Genomic DNA, 18,244 nt, shown 5'->3' on the forward strand with positions numbered 1-18,244 from the left:
ATTGTGAGGACATGGGTCATGGAGCATTGTGATGACAAGTGTCATGGAGCATTCTGATGACCATCTTGTGGAGTATTGTGATGACAATGGCATGGAGCATTTTGATGAAAGGGGCAAGGAGCATTGTGATGAAAAGTCCACAGATAATGGTGAAGACGAGCGTCATGGGGCGTTGTGATGACAAGTGTGATGGAACATTGTGATCACAAGGGTTTGGAGCATTGTGATGCCAGAGGTCATGGAGCATTTTGATTTCATTGTGATGACAATAGCATGAAGTATTATGATGATGGGGATGGAGTAGTGTGACGCCAGGGTGCATAGACGATTGTGATGACAGGGGTCTAGGAGCATCGTGATGACCAGGGCATTGAGCATCGTGATGAGAAGGCCAAGGAGCATTCTGATGACATGCGTCATGGAGCTTTGTGATGACAAGGGCTTGGAGCATTGTAATTGCAGTGTTCTTGGAACACTGAGATGACAAGTGTCATGGAGCCTTGTGATGACAAGGCCGTGGAATATTGTGATGGCAGTGGTCATGGAGCATTGTTATGACAGGGGTAATTGATCATTGTGATACCAAGGGCATAGAGCATTGGTCTGAGAAGATTCATGGATTATTTTGATGAGAGTGGGCATGGAGCATTGTGATGACAAGGGCAAGGAACATTGTGATACATGGGTCATGGAGGAATGTAATGACTATGGCATGGATCATTGTGATGAGAAGGGCATGGAACATTGTGATGACAAGTGGCATGGAGCTTTGTGATGACAAGGGCACGGAGCAATGTGATGAGAGCTTTCATGGAGCATTGTGATGACAGGGGCATGGATCACTGTGATGCCAAAGGTCATGGAGCTTTGTGATAACAAAGGTCATGAAGCATATTGATGTCAGGGCGTGGTACATTGTGATGAGAAGGGCAGGGAGCATTGTGATGACAAGGTCATGTAACATTTTGATGACAAAGGCATGGTGCATCGTGATGACAAGTGTCAAGGAGCACTGTGATGACAGGCGTCACGATTTACTGTGATTACAGGTTTCATGGAGCATTGAGATGACAATGCTCATGGAGAATTTTGCTGACAAGAGTCCCGGATCATTGTTTTGTCAGGGGTCATGGAGCGTTGTGATGACAGTGGTCATGCAGCATTGTGAGGACAGGGGTCATGGAGCATTGTGATGAAAAGAGGCATGGATCATTGTGATGACAAGGTCATGGAATATTGTATCGACAGGTGTCAGGGAGCATTGTGATGACATATGTCAGGGTCCATTGTGATGACAATGGCATGGAGCATTGTGATGACAAGAGCATGGAACATTGTGATGCCAAGAGTCATTGAGAATTTTGATGACAATGTCGTGAAGCACTGTGATGACAAGCGCATAGAGCTTGCTATGACAAGGGTCAGGGAGCATTGCGATGACAAGTGCATGGAGGATTGTGATGACAAGAACATGTAACATTATGATGAGAAGTGTCATGGACCATAGTGATGACAAGAAGGTGGAGAATTGTGATGACAATGGACATGGAGCATTGGGATGACCAGGGCATGGAGCATTGTGACGGCAAGACCGTGGAGCATTGTGATGAGAAGACCATGGATAATTGTGATGACGAGTGTCTTGGAGCACTGTAATGACAAGGGGCATGGAGCATTGTGAGGACAGCTGTTATGGAGCATTGTGATGATAGGGGTCATGGAGCATTGTGATGACAAGTGTCATGGAGCATTCTGATGACCATCTTGTGGAGTATTGTGATGACAATGGCATGGAGCATTGTGATGAAAAGGGCATGTAGCATTGTGATGAAAAAGGCATGGAGCCTTTTCATGACAGGTTTCAAGGAGCATTCTGACGACACGTATCAGTGAGCATTGTGATGACAAGTGTATTGAGCATTGTGATAACAATGGTCATGAAGCATTGTGATGGTAATGGCATGGAGCATTGTGATGCCTAGTGTTATGGAGCATTGTGATCACAAGTGTTTGTAGCATTGTGATGACAGGGGTCATGGAGCACTGTGATTTCAAGGAGCATGCAGCATTGTGATGACAAGTGTATGTGGCAATGTGATCCCAAGGTTCATGGAGGAATGTGTTGACAAGCGCATGGAGCATTGTGATGGCAAGTGTATGGGGCAATGTGAATCCAAGTTTCATGGAGGATTGTGATGACAAGCGCATGGAGCATTGTGATGGCAAGTTCATGTAGGAGTTTGCTGACAAAGGCATGGAGAATGCTGATTACAGTGGTCATTGAGCATTGGGATGACAAGAGTATGGAGCATTGGCTTAAAATGTTCATGGAGTATTGTGATGACAGGTTTCATGGAGCATTGTGAGGAACAGGGAAAGGAGCATTCTGATGACAAAATCCTGGAGCATTGTGATGAGCAGACCATGGAGCCTTATGATGACAAGTCTCATAGAGCATTCTGAAGAAAAGGGTCATAGAGCATTGTGATGAAAAGGTCATGTAGCATTTTGCTGACAAAGGCATGGAGCATTTTGGGGAAAATATTCATGGTGTAATGTGATGACAAGGGTCATGGAGCATTGTGATGATAAGGGAATGGAACAATGTGATGACAAGTTTCTGGAGCATTGTTATGAGAAGACCATGGAGCCTTGTGAGGACAAATCTCATGGAGCATTCTGATGATAAGGGACATGGAACACTGTGATTACAGGGGTCTTGGAGTATTTTGATGACAAGGGCATGGAGCATTGTGATGAGAAGGCCATGGAGCTTTCTGATGACATGCATCATGGCCTTTGTGATGACAAGGGCATGGAGTATTGTGAGTGCAGTGTTCTTGGAGCCTTGTGATGAAAAGGGCATGGATCATTGTGATGAAAAAGGCATGAAGCCTTGTCATGACAGGCTTCAAGGAGCATACTGACGACAAGTGTCAGGGAGCATTGTGATGACATGAGTATAGAGCATTGTGATGGCAAATTTCATGGAGCATTGTGATGAGAAGACCAAGGATAATTGTGATGATGAGCGTCATTGGGCGTTGTGATGACAAGTGTTATGGAACATTGTGATAAGAAGCGTTTGGAGCATTCTGATGAGAGAGGTCATGGAGCATTTTGATTTCATTGTGATGACAATAACATGAAGCATTATGATGATGGTCATAGTGCATTGTGAATAAAGTGTCCATGGAGTATTGAGATGACAAGGGGCATGGAGCATTGTGATTACAGGGGTTTTGGAGCATTGTGATGACAAGGGCATGGATCATTATGATGACAAGATGAAGGAGAATTGTGAAGGCAGGTGTCAGTGAACATTGTGATGACATATGTCAGGGTCCATTGTGATGACAATGGCATGGAGCATTGTGATGACAAGGACATAGAGCATTGTGATGCCAAGGGCCATTGAGGATTTTGATGACAAGGTCGTGAAGCACTGTGATGACAAGTGCATGGAGCTTGCTATGACAAGGGTCATGGAGCATTGTGATGACAAGTGCATGGAGAATTGTGATGACAAGAGCATGTAACATTATGATGAGAAGTGTCATGGTCCTTTGTGATGACAAGGACGTTGAGAATTGTGATGACAATGGACATGGAGCATTGGGATGACCAGGGCATGGAGCTTTGTAATGGGAAGACCGTGGAGCATTGTGATGCGAAGACCTTGCATAATTGTGATGACGAGTGTCTTGGAGCACTGTAATGACAAGGGGCATCGAGCATTGTGAGGACAGTGTTCATGGAGCATTGTGATGACAAGTGTCATGGAGCATTCTGATGACCATCTTGTGGAGTATTGTGATGACAATGGCATGGAGCATTGTGATGAAAAGGGCATGGAGCATTGTGATGAGAAGTCCACAGATAATGTTGAACACGAGTGTCATGGGGTGTTCTGATGACAAGTGTGATGGAACATTGTCATCATAAGGGTTTGGAACATTTTGATGCCAGAGGTCATGGAGCATTTTGATTTCATTGTGATGACAATAGCATGAAGCATTATGATGATGGGGATGGTGAACTGTGATGCCAGGGAGCATGGAGGATTGTGATTACAGGGGTCTAGGAGCATCGTGATGACAAGTGTATGGAGCATTGTGATGAGAGGGCCAAGGAGCATTCTGATGACATGCGTCATGGAGTTTTGTGATGACAAGGACATGGAGCATTGTAATTGCATGGGTCTTGGGGCATTGAGATGACAAGTGTCATGGAGCCTTGTGATGACAAGGCCGTGGAACATTGTGATGGCCGAAGTCATGGAGCATTGTTATGACATGCGTAATGGAGCATTGTGATAACAAGGGCATAGAGCATTGGTCTGAGAAGATTCATGGATTATTTTGATGAGAGTGGGCATGGAGCATTGTGATGACAAGGGCAAGGAACATTGTGATACATGGGTCATGGAGGAATGTAATGACTATGGCATGGATCATTGTGATGAGAAGGGCATGGAACATTGTGATGACAAGCGGCATGGAGCTTTGTGATGACAAGGGCACGGAGCAATGTGATGAGAGCTTTCATGGAGCATTGTGATGACAGGGGCATGGATCACTGTGATGCCAAAGGTCATGGAGCTTTGTGATAACAAAGGTCATGAAGCATATTGATGTCAGGGCGTGGTACATTGTGATGAGAAGGGCAGGGAGCATTGTGATGACAAGGGCATGTAACATTTTGATGACAAAGGCATGGAGCATCGTGATGACAAGTGTCAAGGAGCACTGTGATGACAGGCGTCACGATTCACTGTGATTACAGGTTTCATGGAGCATTGAGATGACAATGCTCATGGAGAATTTTGCTGACAAGAGTCCCGGATCATTGTTTTGTCAGGGGTCATGGAGCGTTGTGATGACAGTGGTCATGCAGCATTGTGAGGACAGGGGTCATGGAGCATTGTGATGAAAAGAGGCATGGATCATTGTGATGACAAGGTCATGGAATATTGTATCGACAGGTGTCAGGGAGCATTGTGATGACATATGTCAGGGTCCATTGTGATGACAATGGCATGGAGCATTGTGATGACAAGAGCATGGAACATTGTGATGCCAAGGGTCATTGAGAATTTTGATGACAATGTCGTGAAGCACTGTGATGACAAGCGCATAGAGCTTGCTATGACAAGGGTCAGGGAGCATTGCGATGACAAGTGCATGGAGGATTGTGATGACAAGAACATGTAACATTATGATGAGAAGTGTCATGGACCATAGTGATGACAAGAAGGTGGAGAATTGTGATGACAATGGACATGGAGCATTGGGATGACCAGGGCATGGAGCATTGTGACGACAAGACCGTGGAGCATTGTGATGAGAAGACCATGGATAATTGTGATGACGAGTGTCTTGGAGCACTGTAATGACAAGGGGCATGGAGCATTGTGAGGACAGCTGTTATGGAGCATTGTGATGATAGGGGTCATGGAGCATTGTGATGACAAGTGTCATGGAGCATTCTGATGACCATCTTGTGGAGTATTGTGATGACAATGGCATGGAGCATTGTGATGAAAAGGGCATGTAGCATTGTGATGAAAAAGGCATGGAGCCTTTTCATGACAGGTTTCAAGGAGCATTCTGACGACACGTATCAGTGAGCATTGTGATGACAAGTGTATTGAGCATTGTGATAACAATGGTCATGAAGCATTGTGATGGCAATGGCATGGAGCATTGTGATGCCTAGTGTTATGGAGCATTGTGATCACAAGTGTTTGTAGCATTGTGATGACAGGGGTCATGGAGCACTGTGATTTCAAGGAGCATGCAGCATTGTGATGACAAGTGTATGTGGCAATGTGATCCCAAGGTTCATGGAGGAATGTGTTGACAAGTGCATGGAGCATTGTGATGGCAAGTTCATGTAGGATTTTGATACAAAGGTATGGAGCATGGTGATTACAGTGGTCATTGAGCATTGGGATGACAAGGGTATGGAGCATTGGGCTTAAAATGTTCATGGAGTATTGTGATGACAGGTTTCATGGAGCATTGTGATGAAAAGGGAAAGGAGCATTGTGATGACAAGATCCTGGAGCATTGTGATGAGTAGACCATGGAGCCTTGTGATGACAAGTCTCATGGAGCATTCTGATGAAACAGGGCATGGAGCATTGTGATGACAAGGTCATGTAGCATTTTGCTGACAAAGGCATGGAGCATTGTGGGGAAAATATTCATGGAGTAATGTGATGACAGGTGTCATGGAGCATTTTGATGATAAGGGAATGGAGCACTGTGAAGACAAGGTTCTGGAGCATTGTTATGAGAAGACCATGGAGCCTTGTGATGACAAATCTCCTGGGGCATTCTGACGATAAGGGGCATGGAACACTGTGATTACAGGGGTCTTGGTGTATTGTGATGACAAGGGCATGGAGCATTGTGATGAGAAGGCCATGGAGCTTTCTGATGACATGCATCATGGCCTTTGTGATGACAAAGGCATGGAGCATTGTGAGTGCAGTGTTCTTGGAGCCTTGTGATTAAAAAGGCATGGATCATTGGGATGAAAAAGGCATGGAGCCTTGTCATGACAGGCTTCAAGGAGCATACTGACGACAAGTGTCAGGGAGCATTTTGATGACAAGTGTAATGAGCATTGTGATGACAATGGTCATGGTGCATTGTGATGAGAAGACCATCGATAATTGTGATGATGAGCGTCATTGAGCGTTGTGATGACACGTGTTATGGAACATTGTGATCACAAGCATTTGGAGCATTCTGATGAGAGAGGTCATGGAGCATTTTGATTTCATTGTGATGACAATAGCATGAAGCATTATGATGATGGGGATGTTGCACTGTGATGCCAGGGGGCATGGAGGATTTTGATTACAGGGGTCTAGGAGCATAGTGATGACAAAGGCATAGAGCATTGTGATGAGAGGGCCAAGGAGCATTCTGATGACATGCGTAATGGAGCTTTGTGATGACAAGGGCATGGAGCATTGTGATGGCAAGACCGTGGAGCATTGTGATGCGAAGACCTTGGATAATTGTGATTATGAGTGTCATGGAGCACTGTAGTAACAAGGGGCATGGAGCATTGTGAGGACAGGTGTCACGGAGTATTGTGATAACAGTGGTCATGGAGCATTGTGATGACAAGTGTCATGGAGCATTCTGATGACCATCTTGTGGAGTATTGTGATGACAATGGCATGGAGCATTGTGATGAAAAGGGCATGGAGCACTGTGATGAGAAGTCCACAGATAATGTTGAACACGAGTGTCATGGAGCGTTCTGATGACAAGCGTGATGGAACATTGTGATCACAAGGGTTTGGAACATTTTGATGCCACAGGTCATGGAGCATTTTGATTTCATTGTGAGGACAATAGCATGAAGCATTATGATGATGGGGATGGTGAACTGTCATGCCAGGGAGCATGGAGGATTGCGATTACAGGGGTCTAGGAGCATTGTGATGAGAAGTGTATGGAGCATTGTGATGACAAGGCCGTGGAACATTGTGATGGCCGAAGTCATGGAGCATTGTTATGACATGCGTAATGGAGCATTGTGATGACAAGGGCATAGAGCATTGGTCTGAGAAGATTCATGGGTTATTGTGATGAGAGTGGGCATGGAGCATTGTGATGACAAGGGCAAGAACCATTGTTATACATGGGACATGGAGGAATGTAATGACTATGGCATGGAGCATTGTGATGAGAAGGGCATGGAACATTGTGATGACAAGCGTCATGGAGCTTTGTGATGACAAGGGTACGGAGCAATGCGATGAGAGTTTTCATGGAGCATTGTGATGAAAGTGGCATAGATCACTGTGATGCCAAAGGTCATGGAGCTTTGTGATGACAAAGGTCAGGAAGCATATTGATGTCAGGGCGTGGTACATTGTGATGAGAAAAGCAGGGAGCATTGTGATGACAAGGTCATGTAACATTTGGATGACAAAGGCATGGAGCATCGTGATGACAAGTGTCAAGGAGCACTGTGATGACAGGTGTAACGATTCACTGTGATTACAGGTTTCATGGAGCATTGGGATGACAATGGTCATGGAGAATTTTGCTGACAAGAGTCCCGGATCATTGTTTTGTCAGGGGTCATGGAGCGTTGTGATGACAGTGGTCATGCAGCATTGTGAGGACAGGGCTCATGGAGCATTGTGATGAAAAGAGGCATGGATCATTGTGATGACAAGGTCATGGAATATTGTATCGACAGGTGTCAGGGAGCATTGTGATGACATATATCAGGGTCCATTGTGATGACAATGGCATGGAGCATTGTGATGACAAGGTCATGTAGCATTTTGCTGACAAAGGAATGGAGCACTGTGGGGAAAATATTCATGGAGTAATGTGATGACAGGTGCCATGGGGCATTGTGATGATAAGGGAAGGGAGCACTGTGATGACAAGGTTCTGGAGCATTGTTATGAGAAGACCATGGAGCCTTGTGATGACAAATCTCCTGGAGCATTCTGATGATAAGGGACATGCAACACTGTGATTACAGGGGTCTTGGAGTATTGTGATGACAAGGGCATGGAGCATTGTGATGAGAAGGCCATGGAGCTTTCTGATGACATGCATCATGGCCTTTGTGATGACAAGGGCATGGAGCATTGTGAGTGCAGTGTTCTTGGAGCCTTGTGATGAAAAAGGCATGGATCATTGGGATGAAAAGGGCATGGAGCATTTTCATGCCAGGCTTCAAGGAGCATACTGATGACAAGTGTCAGGGAGCATTTTGATGACAAGTGTATTGAGCATTGTGATGACAAAGGTCATGGAGCATTGGGATGAGAAGACCATGGATAATTGTGATGACGAGCATCATTGAGCATTGTGATGACAAGTGTAATGGAACATTGTGATCGCAAGCATTTGCAGCATTCTGATGAGAGAGGTCATGGAGCATTTTGATTTCATTGTGATGATAATAGCATGAAGCATTATGATGATGGGGATGTTGCACTGTAATGCCAGGGGGCATGGAAGATTTTGATTACAGGGGTCTAGGAGCATAGTGATGACAAGGGCATGGAGCATTGAGATGAGAGGGCCAAGGAGCATTCTGATGACATGAGTCATGGAGCTTTGTGATGACAAGGGAATGGAGCATTGTGATGGCAAGACCATGGAGCATTGTGATGCGAAGACCTTGGATAATTGTGATGATGAGTGTCATGGAGCACTGTAATGACAAGGGGCATGGAGCATTGTGAGGACAGGTGTCATGGAGCATTGTGATAACAGGGGTCATAGAGCATTGTGATGACAAGTGTCATGGAGCATTCTGATGACCATCTTGTGGACTATTGTGATGACAATGGCATGGAGCACTGTGATGAACAAGGCATGGACCATTGTGATGAAAAGTCTACAGATAATGGTGAAGACGAGTGTCATGGGGCGTTGTGATGACAAGTGGGATGGAACATTGTGATCACAAGGTTTTGGAGCATTGTGATGCCAGAGGTCATGGAGCATTTTGATTTCATTGTGATGACAATAGCATGAAGCATTATGATGATGGGGATGGTGCACTGTGATGCCAGGGGGCATGGAGGATTGTGATTACAGGGGTATAGGAGCATCGTGATAAAAGAGGTCATGGAGCATTTTGGTTTCCTTGTGATGATAATAACATGAAGCATTTTGATGATGGTCATGGTGCATTGTGATGAAAGGGTCCATGGAGCATTGAGATGAAAAGGGGCATGGAGCATTGTGATTACAGGGGTCTTGGAGCATTGTGCTGACATGGGCATGGAGCATTGTGATGAGAAGGCCATGGCGGATTCTGATGACATGCGTCATGGAGCTTTGTGATGACAAGGGCATGGAGGACTGTGATGACAAGAGCATGTAACATTATGATGAGAAGCGTCATGGACCATTGTGATGACAAGGACGTTGAGAATTGTGATGACAATGGACATGGAGCATTGGGATGACCAGGGCATGGAGCTTTGTGATGGCAAGACCGTGGAGCATTGTGATGCGAAGACCTTGGATAATTGTGATGACGAGTGTCTTGGAGCACTGTAATGACAAGGGGCATGGAGCATTGTGAGGACATGGGTCATGGAGCATTGTGATGACAAGTGTCATGGAGCATTCTGATGACCATCTTGTGGAGTATTGTGATGACAATGGCATGGAGCATTTTGATGAAAGGGGCAAGGAGCATTGTGATGAAAAGTCCACAGATAATGGTGAAGACGAGCGTCATGGGGCGTTGTGATGACAAGTGTGATGGAACATTGTGATCACAAGGGTTTGGAGCATTGTGATGCCAGAGGTCATGGAGCATTTTGATTTCATTGTGATGACAATAGCATGAAGTATTATGATGATGGGATGGAGTAGTGTGACGCCAGGGTGCATAGACGATTGTGATGACAGGGGTCTAGGAGCATCGTGATGACCAGGGCATTGAGCATCGTGATGAGAAGGCCAAGGAGCATTCTGATGACATGCGTCATGGAGCTTTGTGATGACAAGGGCTTGGAGCATTGTAATTGCAGTGTTCTTGGAACACTGAGATGACAAGTGTCATGGAGCCTTGTGATGACAAGGCCGTGGAATATTGTGATGGCAGTGGTCATGGAGCATTGTTATGACAGGGGTAATTGATCATTGTGATACCAAGGGCATAGAGCATTGGTCTGAGAAGATTCATGGATTATTTTGATGAGAGTGGGCATGGAGCATTGTGATGACAAGGGCAAGGAACATTGTGATACATGGGTCATGGAGGAATGTAATGACTATGGCATGGATCATTGTGATGAGAAGGGCATGGAACATTGTGATGACAAGTGGCATGGAGCTTTGTGATGACAAGGGCACGGAGCAATGTGATGAGAGCTTTCATGGAGCATTGTGATGACAGGGGCATGGATCACTGTGATGCCAAAGGTCATGGAGCTTTGTGATAACAAAGGTCATGAAGCATATTGATGTCAGGGCGTGGTACATTGTGATGAGAAGGGCAGGGAGCATTGTGATGACAAGGTCATGTAACATTTTGATGACAAAGGCATGGTGCATCGTGATGACAAGTGTCAAGGAGCACTGTGATGACAGGCGTCACGATTTACTGTGATTACAGGTTTCATGGAGCATTGAGATGACAATGCTCATGGAGAATTTTGCTGACAAGAGTCCCGGATCATTGTTTTGTCAGGGGTCATGGAGCGTTGTGATGACAGTGGTCATGCAGCATTGTGAGGACAGGGGTCATGGAGCATTGTGATGAAAAGAGGCATGGATCATTGTGATGACAAGGTCATGGAATATTGTATCGACAGGTGTCAGGGAGCATTGTGATGACATATGTCAGGGTCCATTGTGATGACAATGGCATGGAGCATTGTGATGACAAGAGCATGGAACATTGTGATGCCAAGGGTCATTGAGAATTTTGATGACAATGTCGTGAAGCACTGTGATGACAAGCGCATAGAGCTTGCTATGACAAGGGTCAGGGAGCATTGCGATGACAAGTGCATGGAGGATTGTGATGACAAGAACATGTAACATTATGATGAGAAGTGTCATGGACCATAGTGATGACAAGAAGGTGGAGAATTGTGATGACAATGGACATGGAGCATTGGGATGACCAGGGCATGGAGCATTGTGACGGCAAGACCGTGGAGCATTGTGATGAGAAGACCATGGATAATTGTGATGACGAGTGTCTTGGAGCACTGTAATGACAAGGGGCATGGAGCATTGTGAGGACAGCTGTTATGGAGCATTGTGATGATAGGGGTCATGGAGCATTGTGATGACAACTGTCATGGAGCATTCTGATGACCATCTTGTGGAGTATTGTGATGACAATGGCATGGAGCATTGTGATGAAAAGGGCATGTAGCATTGTGATGAAAAAGGCATGGAGCCTTTTCATGACAGGTTTCAAGGAGCATTCTGACGACACGTATCAGTGAGCATTGTGATGACAAGTGTATTGAGCATTGTGATAACAATGGTCATGAAGCATTGTGATGGTAATGGCATGGAGCATTGTGATGCCTAGTGTTATGGAGCATTGTGATCACAAGTGTTTGTAGCATTGTGATGACAGGGGTCATGGAGCACTGTGATTTCAAGGAGCATGCAGCATTGTGATGACAAGTGTATGTGGCAATGTGATCCCAAGGTTCATGGAGGAATGTGTTGACAAGCGCATGGAGCATTGTGATGGCAAGTGTATGGGGCAATGTGAATCCAAGTTTCATGGAGGATTGTGATGACAAGCGCATGGAGCATTGTGATGGCAAGTTCATGTAGGATTTTGCTGACAAAGGCATGGAGAATGCTGATTACAGTGGTCATTGAGCATTGGGATGACAAGAGTATGGAGCATTGGCTTAAAATGTTCATGGAGTATTGTGATGACAGGTTTCATGGAGCATTGTGAGGAACAGGGAAAGGAGCATTCTGATGACAAAATCCTGGAGCATTGTGATGAGCAGACCATGGAGCCTTATGATGACAAGTCTCATAGAGCATTCTGAAGAAAAGGGTCATAGAGCATTGTGATGACAAGGTCATGTAGCATTTTGCTGACAAAGGCATGGAGCATTTTGGGGAAAATATTCATGGTGTAATGTGATGACAAGGGTCATGGAGCATTGTGATGATAAGGGAATGGAACAATGTGATGACAAGTTTCTGGAGCATTGTTATGAGAAGACCATGGAGCCTTGTGAGGACAAATCTCATGGAGCATTCTGATGATAAGGGACATGGAACACTGTGATTACAGGGGTCTTGGAGTATTTTGATGACAAGGGCATGGAGCATTGTGATGAGAAGGCCATGGAGCTTTCTGATGACATGCATCATGGCCTTTGTGATGACAAGGGCATGGAGTATTGTGAGTGCAGTGTTCTTGGAGCCTTGTGATGAAAAGGGCATGGATCATTGTGATGAAAAAGGCATGAAGCCTTGTCATGACAGGCTTCAAGGAGCATACTGACGACAAGTGTCAGGGAGCATTGTGATGACATGAGTATAGAGCATTGTGATGGCAAATTTCATGGAGCATTGTGATGAGAAGACCAAGGATAATTGTGATGATGAGCGTCATTGGGCGTTGTGATGACAAGTGTTATGGAACATTGTGATAAGAAGCGTTTGGAGCATTCTGATGAGAGAGGTCATGGAGCATTTTGATTTCATTGTGATGACAATAACATGAAGCATTATGATGATGGTCATAGTGCATTGTGAATAAAGTGTCCATGGAGTATTGAGATGACAAGGGGCATGGAGCATTGTGATTACAGGGGTTTTGGAGCATTGTGATGACAAGGGCATGGATCATTATGATGACAAGATGAAGGAGAATTGTGAAGGCAGGTGTCAGTGAACATTGTGATGACATATGTCAGGGTCCATTGTGATGACAATGGCATGGAGCATTGTGATGACAAGGACATAGAGCATTGTGATGCCAAGGGCCATTGAGAATTTTGATGACAAGGTCGTGAAGCACTGTGATGACAAGTGCATGGAGCTTGCTATGACAAGGGTCATGGAGCATTGTGATGACAAGTGCATGGAGAATTGTGATGACAAGAGCATGTAACATTATGATGAGAAGTGTCATGGTCCTTTGTGATGACAAGGACGTTGAGAATTGTGATGACAATGGACATGGAGCATTGGGATGACCAGGGCATGGAGCTTTGTAATGGGAAGACCGTGGAGCATTGTGATGCGAAGACCTTGCATAATTGTGATGACGAGTGTCTTGGAGCACTGTAATGACAAGGGGCATCGAGCATTGTGAGGACAGTGTTCATGGAGCATTGTGATGACAAGTGTCATGGAGCATTCTGATGACCATCTTGTGGAGTATTGTGATGACAATGGCATGGAGCATTGTGATGAAAAGGGCATGGAGCATTGTGATGAGAAGTCCACAGATAATGTTGAACACGAGTGTCATGGGGTGTTCTGATGACAAGTGTGATGGAACATTGTCATCATAAGGGTTTGGAACATTTTGATGCCAGAGGTCATGGAGCATTTTGATTTCATTGTGATGACAATAGCATGAAGCATTATGATGATGGGGATGGTGAACTGTGATGCCAGGGAGCATGGAGGATTGTGATTACAGGGGTCTAGGAGCATCGTGATGACAAGTGTATGGAGCATTGTGATGAGAGGGCCAAGGAGCATTCTGATGACATGCGTCATGGAGTTTTGTGATGACAAGGACATGGAGCATTGTAATTGCATGGGTCTTGGGGCATTGAGATGACAAGTGTCATGGAGCCTTGTGATGACAAGGCCGTGGAACATTGTGATGGCCGAAGTCATGGAGCATTGTTATGACATGCGTAATGGAGCATTGTGATAACAAGGGCATAGAGCATTGGTCTGAGAAGATTCATGGATTATTTTGATGAGAGTGGGCATGGAGCATTGTGATGACAAGGGCAAGGAACATTGTGATACATGGGTCATGGAGGAATGTAATGACTATGGCATGGATCATTGTGATGAGAAGGGCATGGAACATTGTGATGACAAGCGGCATGGAGCTTTGTGATGACAAGGGCACGGAGCAATGTGATGAGAGCTTTCATGGAGCATTGTGATGACAGGGGCATGGATCACTGTGATGCCAAAGGTCATGGAGCTTTGTGATAACAAAGGTCATGAAGCATATTGATGTCAGGGCGTGGTACATTGTGATGAGAAGGGCAGGGAGCATTGTGATGACAAGGTCATGTAACATTTTGATGACAAAGGCATGGAGCATCGTGATGACAAGTGTCAAGGAGCACTGTGATGACAGGCGTCACGATTTACTGTGATTACAGGTTTCATGGAGCATTGAGATGACAATGCTCATGGAGAATTTTGCTGACAAGAGTCCCGGATCATTGTTTTGTCAGGGGTCATGGAGCGTTGTGATGACAGTGGTCATGCAGCATTGTGAGGACAGGGGTCATGGAGCATTGTGATGAAAAGAGGCATGGATCATTGTGATGACAAGGTCATGGAATATTGTATCGACAGGTGTCAGGGAGCATTGTGATGACATATGTCAGGGTCCATTGTGATGACAATGGCATGGAGCATTGTGATGACAAGAGCATGGAACATTGTGATGCCAAGGGTCATTGAGAATTTTGATGACAATGTCGTGAAGCACTGTGATGACAAGCGCATAGAGCTTGCTATGACAAGGGTCAGGGAGCATTGCGATGACAAGTGCATGGAGGATTGTGATGACAAGAACATGTAACATTATGATGAGAAGTGTCATGGACCATAGTGATGACAAGAAGGTGGAGAATTGTGATGACAATGGACATGGAGCATTGGGATGACCAGGGCATGGAGCATTGTGACGACAAGACCGTGGAGCATTGTGATGAGAAGACCATGGATAATTGTGATGACGAGTGTCTTGGAGCACTGTAATGACAAGGGGCATGGAGCATTGTGAGGACAGCTGTTATGGAGCATTGTGATGATAGGGGTCATGGAGCATTGTGATGACAAGTGTCATGGAGCATTCTGATGACCATCTTGTGCAGTATTGTGATGACAATGGCATGGAGCATTGTGATGAAAAGGGCATGTAGCATTGTGATGAAAAAGGCATGGAGCCTTTTCATGACAGGTTTCAAGGAGCATTCTGACGACACGTATCAGTGAGCATTGTGATGACAAGTGTATTGAGCATTGTGATAACAATGGTCATGAAGCATTGTGATGGCAATGGCATGGAGCATTGTGATGCCTAGTGTTATGGAGCATTGTGATCACAAGTGTTTGTAGCATTGTGATGACAGGGGTCATGGAGCACTGTGATTTCAAGGAGCATGCAGCATTGTGATGACAAGTGTATGTGGCAATGTGATCCCAAGGTTCATGGAGGAATGTGTTGACAAGTGCATGGAGCATTGTGATGGCAAGTTCATGTAGGATTTTGATACAAAGGTATGGAGCATGGTGATTACAGTGGTCATTGAGCATTGGGATGACAAGGGTATGGAGCATTGGGCTTAAAATGTTCATGGAGTATTGTGATGACAGGTTTCATGGAGCATTGTGATGAAAAGGGAAAGGAGCATTGTGATGACAAGATCCTGGAGCATTGTGATGAGTAGACCATGGAGCCTTGTGATGACAAGTCTCATGGAGCATTCTGATGAAACAGGGCATGGAGCATTGTGATGACAAGGTCATGTAGCATTTTGCTGACAAAGGCATGGAGCATTGTGGGGAAAATATTCATGGAGTAATGTGATGACAGGTGTCATGGAGCATTTTGATGATAAGGGAATGGAGCACTGTGAAGACAAGGTTCTGGAGCATTGTTATGAGAAGACCATGGAGCCTTGTGATGACAAATCTCCTGGGGCATTCTGACGATAAGGGGCATGGAACACTGTGATTACAGGGGTCTTGGTGTATTGTGATGACAAGGGCATGGAGCATTGTGATGAGAAGGCCATGGAGCTTTCTGATGACATGCATCATGGCCTTTGTGATGACAAAGGCATGGAGCATTGTGAGTGCAGTGTTCTTGGAGCCTTGTGATTAAAAAGGCATGGATCATTGGGATGAAAAAGGCATGGAGCCTTGTCATGACAGGCTTCAAGGAGCATACTGACGACAAGTGTCAGGGAGCATTTTGATGACAAGTGTAATGAGCATTGTGATGACAATGGTCATGGTGCATTGTGATGAGAAGACCATCGATAATTGTGATGATGAGCGTCATTGAGCGTTGTGATGACACGTGTTATGGAACATTGTGATCACAAGCATTTGGAGCATTCTGATGAGAGAGGTCATGGAGCATTTTGATTTCATTGTGATGACAATAGCATGAAGCATTATGATGATGGGGATGTTGCACTGTGATGCCAGGGGGCATGGAGGATTTTGATTACAGGGGTCTAGGAGCATAGTGATGACAAAGGCATAGAGCATTGTGATGAGAGGGCCAAGGAGCATTCTGATGACATGCGTAATGGAGCTTTGTGATGACAAGGGCATGGAGCATTGTGATGGCAAGACCGTGGAGCATTGTGATGCGAAGACCTTGGATAATTGTGATTATGAGTGTCATGGAGCACTGTAGTAACAAGGGGCATGGAGCATTGTGAGGACAGGTGTCACGGAGTATTGTGATAACAGTGGTCATGGAGCATTGTGATGACAAGTGTCATGGAGCATTCTGATGACCATCTTGTGGAGTATTGTGATGACAATGGCATGGAGCATTGTGATGAAAAGGGCATGGAGCACTGTGATGAGAAGTCCACAGATAATGTTGAACACGAGTGTCATGGAGCGTTCTGATGACAAGCGTGATGGAACATTGTGATCACAAGGGTTTGGAACATTTTGATGCCACAGGTCATGGAGCATTTTGATTTCATTGTGAGGACAATAGCATGAAGCATTATGATGATGGGGATGGTGAACTGTCATGCCAGGGAGCATGGAGGATTGCGATTACAGGGGTCTAGGAGCATCGTGATGAGAAGTGTATGGAGCATTGTGATGACAAGGCCGTGGAACATTGTGATGGCCGAAGTCATGGAGCATTGTTATGACATGCGTAATGGAGCATTGTGATGACAAGGGCATAGAGCATTGGTCTGAGAAGATTCATGGGTTATTGTGATGAGAGTGGGCATGGAGCATTGTGATGACAAGGGCAAGAACCATTGTTATACATGGGACATGGAGGAATGTAATGACTATGGCATGGAGCATTGTGATGAGAAGGGCATGGAACATTGTGATGACAAGCGTCATGGAGCTTTGTGATGACAAGGGTACGGAGCAATGCGATGAGAGTTTTCATGGAGCATTGTGATGAAAGTGGCATAGATCACTGTGATGCCAAAGGTCATGGAGCTTTGTGATGACAAAGGTCAGGAAGCATATTGATGTCAGGGCGTGGTACATTGTGATGAGAAAAGCAGGGAGCATTGTGATGACAAGGTCATGTAACATTTGGATGACAAAGGCATGGAGCATCGTGATGACAAGTGTCAAGGAGCACTGTGATGACAGGTGTAACGATTCACTGTGATTACAGGTTTCATGGAGCATTGGGATGACAATGGTCATGGAGAATTTTGCTGACAAGAGTCCCGGATCATTGTTTTGTCAGGGGTCATGGAGCGTTGTGATGACAGTGGTCATGCAGCATTGTGAGGACAGGGCTC

Source organism: Mesoplodon densirostris (assembly GCF_025265405.1).
Source record: "Mesoplodon densirostris isolate mMesDen1 chromosome Y unlocalized genomic scaffold, mMesDen1 primary haplotype SUPER_Y_unloc_1, whole genome shotgun sequence".
In the NCBI taxonomy this organism is placed as follows: domain Eukaryota; kingdom Metazoa; phylum Chordata; class Mammalia; order Artiodactyla; family Ziphiidae; genus Mesoplodon; species Mesoplodon densirostris.